Here is a 4,944-nt window from a genome sequence, read left to right as displayed (position 1 = left end):
CGGTCCCATAGTTTTCTCCTCAGGATTGTTTGTCCTGCCTATCTTATATAGATAGACAGGGGGAAATTAAAAAACAAAGCAGAACAAAATAAAGACCCAATAGATAGGTCTGTCTGCTGACCCTTATGAGTGCTTTCCAGTCGTGTCTGATGAGGTGCAAGCCCTGTCCCCCGAGTCAGGAGTCTGTCTTCAGGATTCCTCGGGGACTTGGTTACTTTGCTCCCCTGTTGGGCTCCCTTCACGCTTCACCCCGCTGTGTGTGGGGCAGACCAGGTACACTTTCCACACAGTGTCTCCAGTGCTGTCCCCCATAGCACTATAGGAACATGTCTCTTGATGGGGCCTCTCTGTGCACTGTCTGCTCTGAGCAGGGATGTCATCCCTGGGGCATGGTGGGCCATGATGAGGTCCACTCTCTTTCCCTCTTAGTGTGTACCAGTCTGGGCTGGACAGACCCTCCTTCCTCTTTCTCCCTGGAGGTGGGCACACATTCGCTCTACTTTCCCCCTCCTGTGGACAAGCCACATGCAGCAGCCTTGAGGAACCACACAGAGAGCTGGGGGAGCCACAAGGAGGCCTGAGCCAGTGCTGAGATGCTTCCACCACCACGGGACCCACAAGACTTCTCACCCAGCAGCCTGTGGGCTTCCTGCATTTGGCATCATTGCATGTGCTGCATGAATCCACACAGGAATTTATGGACTAGTGTCAGAGATATGGGCTAATATTGGACGTATGCACTTGATCTGGACTGGGCTGGGATGTTTTCTCAATATACAATTGCTGTTTGATATAAAGCTCTCTCTTACACACGAGTGTCTCTGGATTTGTTTCTCTAGTCCAGTGGTGTTCAGCCTTCCTAATGCCACGACCCTTTAATACAGTTGCAAATTGAACATTATGCAAGCATAGTGATTAATCACAAAACAATATGTTGTGAAATATTTATTTCTAATGACAAATAAATGACATTTTGTCTTAAAGCATGGTGTAGCATGGGTAACAGTCTTCACACCAGGTACTCGTAGGTGGGTGTATCTGCATGTGGGCGGACCGCCTGGAGACGGATAGAGGAGCGGTGTCTCAGTTCCTAAGACCATTGGAAATATGTGTTTTCTGATGGTCTTAGGTGACCCCTGTGAAAGGGGTCACGACCCACAGGTTGAGAACCGCTGCTCTAGTCAACCTGGCCTCACACGGGAGCGAATCCGGACATCACACCATTCCATAGTTCAGTCGTCTCAAGCAGTGGTAATAAAAGCATCCGCCTACAGACCACTGATGGTCAACAAAGGTCCAAGAAACATTGACTGGGAAGGAGGTGTCCTCTTCAACAAGGGGTGCTGGACAAATGGGATATTCATCTGCCGAAGAGCAGGACAGCACCCACACCCCACCCTGTGCACAGAAACGAGCTCAAGTGTCTCAGAGGCCTAACGCCTAACGAGAAACCCAAAGCTATCCGGACCACCAAAGAGGAAACTGGGCCAAATCGAACGGCCTCCGAGCAGGGCATCCACGGGCTACCCGGGATGCCAGAGGAAGCACATGCAGGGCAAGATAAGCTAGGGACTGATGGAAAATAAAGCATTTCACCCTTAACAAAGAAAAGAGATTTCATCCAGAGAGTAAAGCAAGAGTTCACAGACTGGGAAAAGATATTTAGCAATGTCCTAACGGACAAAGGACTAAGTACTAAAATCTCCTTTTTGTAAAACCGTTCATTTTAAGGTTCTGTTCTCTGCATCGTCCGACCTCGGCCTCTGGGCACCTTCCTCAGATTGCCTGGTCAGGTCTCGCAGGTGCCAGCAGTTCACGGCTGGAGAGTCTCAGCCATCGGCTCACAGCCATGGGCAGTGAGGCTTGGCTCGGGGCTGGGACAGCATGTATGCTGTGAGAATGGTGTACTTGGGAGGACTGGCCACCCGCTGGGCCCCACGTGGACTGGCTGAGTGCTGGCCTGGACTTCCTTCTGGTGAACTTTGAAATGGCAGCGTTAGATGTCTTGTCTCTGGACTTTGTTAGCTGCCGGGGAGTTGGCCTGGAGTCAGAGCCACCCCACACACAGCAGAACCCGGTACTGCCCAGGGCTGCTCTCACTGCCACCGAGTTGATGCCGACTCACAGAGCCCCCTGTGGGTTTCTGAGACTGTCACTGTTGACGGGAGTAGAAAGCCCACCCTTTAGCTCCAGGAGCTGCGGGTGGTTTTGAACTGCTCACCACTCAGATTGCAGCCCAATGAGTGACCACTCCACCCCCAGGAATTCATGCTTCCTTGAATCAGTTACTACTGGATAGTTGTGATCGGTAAGGTTTTCTTGGGCTAATTTTTGGAAGTTGATCACCAGGCTTCTCCTCCTTGTCTCTCTTGGTTGGGAAGCCCAGCTGAAACTTGTCTGCCTTGGGTGACCTCTCTGGTGTATGACAGGCTAGTGGCACAGCTTCCAGCATCACAGCAACACCCCCAAGCCACCTGGTACAACCAACTGACGGTGGCCCCTTTACTTTACACACCATAGAGGATAAAGTGAATGATCTGCGGGCATGTCTCAGCAAGGCACATGAATTTGGGGGTTCCCCAGCACACAGTTTCTGCTATACTGTAGTTTCTTAGGAGCTGGGCTGCACGGGTTTCTCACAGGGCTGCTAACTGCAAGTTGGGCAGTTCAAACCCACCAGCAGCAACTTGGGAGGAAGATGAGGCTGTCTGCTCCTGTAAAGATGGACAGTCTCGGAAACCCGAGAGAGCAGCTCCACTCTGGCCTGTGGGGTCACTGAGCTGGAATGGACTCAGTGACAGTGGGTGAGGGGGCCGTGCCATGGAAACGGGCGAAACCACTGTGAGAGTGGCAAAACCCTGCCAGAGGCACAGCGTGGCAAACAGGCTGGACGCAGGGTTGTAAAACACACCGTCAACTTGACTGCGCTCTCTCCTGAGGGCCAGGCCACGCACATCCCTGGAACACGGCAGATGTAGTTAGGTTAACATGTAATGACATTTGATCTTCCTTTGGACCCATTTTCAAGTGATGTCAGGTTTTAGCAATGTCTGCTTTCTTTTCCATTGAGGGTTTCTGGGTCTCATCTAGTCATTATCGGGTTTTGTTTTGTATGATTTTCTGCGTATGAAATCTAAACAAACAGCAAACCCCAAACCAAGCTCACTACCCTTGAGTCAACCCGGTCCCCTAGAAACCCTGTGGGACCGTGTAGAGCTGTCCCTGTGAGTCTCCACGACTGCCACTCTCTACGGGAGTAGAAAGCTGTCTTCCTCCTGAGGAGCAGCTGGTGGATTCAACCCGCTCACCTCACCATTAACAGCCCAGTGCACAACCACTACGTCACTAGAGCTCCTTCTATAGGAAAGCCAGGACCCGCAGATCGATAGAGAATGTGATTTGGTTAGTAATTACCTAGGGCAGTGGTTCTCAACCCTCCTAATGCCTCGACCCTTTCATGCAGTTCTCATGTGGTGGCCCCCAACCATAAAGTTATTTTCGTTGCTACTTCATAACTGTTATTTTTTACTGTTATGAATCAGGTGACCCCTGTGAAAGGGTCACTCGACCCCCCAACCTGTCGCCACCCACAGGTTGAGAACCGCTGACCTAGGGATATGGCAGGGGAAGATGGGGGCGGCTGGTGTGATCCTCAACAACTGTGAGGATGAGAAGAAAATGTTCTGGAATTGATTGTTGTGATCATGGCACAACTCTTCTCATAGGATTGAACCATTAAAATTGTATGATATCATGTGAAGTATATGCCAATTAAAATGTTTTTTAGAAATTATGTTTTAAATGAAGAGAATGTCGACCCACAGAAAAATGTAACTGATGTTGTAGAGCAATCTGCATAGAAATCGTCCAAGGAGAACCTAATTTGCTGTGTAAACCTTCACCGAAAATACAATTAGGAACAGTTTTTAACTATAAACACAACCACTCCCCACCCCCACATAAATGCAACCTCTTGGGAGGGTCACCGAGCAACCATACTGAGAAGAGATGGGTGCCAGCAGAAAGGAGCAGAAATCTAGTCAGGCCTGTTTTGTCAGGTGGTTGCTTAATAAATACCAACGGTGGTAGTTACATCATCTGTTGTCAATTTGAGACTTAAGAGTGAAGGGGTGGCGTTTAGTCTGTCAATCAGATCGCAGCTTGATGACCTCATTTGGAGGCGCTAAGGAGAGAAATCGCTCACTGGAGAAAGGGACACACTTCACTCACTTTGAAACATTTCCATTTCCGTTGACAAGACACATGGAGTTAGGCTAAAGCTCTGGAGCTGGAGGAGCCACGTGGAGACCCCTTCCAGCACTGAGATGCTCACAACGCCACTGGATCCACAGATCTTCCGTCCACTGGCCTGTGGTCTTCCTGCATTCGGCATCATTGCATGTGTTTCGTGAGTCTGAAGAGGACTTTACAGATTGCTATCAGACATATAGGTTAATATCGGACTTAGGGACTTGATCTGGACTGGGCTGGGATCTTTTCTCAGTATTCAACGTATATAAAGCTCATTCTTTGAGTCTCCCTGGATTTGTCTCTCTAGTCTACCCGGGTTAACACACAGGGACACACCTGCTCATTTGGGGTTTTGCTCTACACGCTAAGTAGAATAAACTCCCTTGTGTATCTTCAATGTAGACTCCAAAGAGCGAAATGCTGTTTGAAGTGAGCACTTTATGTGTCTCTGAACTGCTGCTTCCTGATGGTTTCGCTCCGCTCCTCCACAGAGAGGAGTCCAGGTGGTAGGTACAGTGATCGAGGACTCTGCTGTTCACTGAAAAGGCCGGCAGTTCAAACCCACCGGCCGTCCTTGGGTGAAAGATGTTACAGTCTGCAACTGTCAAGGCTCACAGCATTGGAGACCCTCTGGGGCAGTCCTTCCCTGTCCTGTGGGGAAAGTATGAGTCGGAGTTTAAGGCAAGGCTTGTT

This window comes from Echinops telfairi, unplaced genomic scaffold (assembly GCF_000313985.2).
Source record: "Echinops telfairi isolate 266 unplaced genomic scaffold, ASM31398v2 ScPeMD7_18;HRSCAF=68, whole genome shotgun sequence".
Taxonomy (NCBI): domain Eukaryota; kingdom Metazoa; phylum Chordata; class Mammalia; order Afrosoricida; family Tenrecidae; genus Echinops; species Echinops telfairi.
This window is presented reverse-complemented; position numbering follows the sequence as displayed.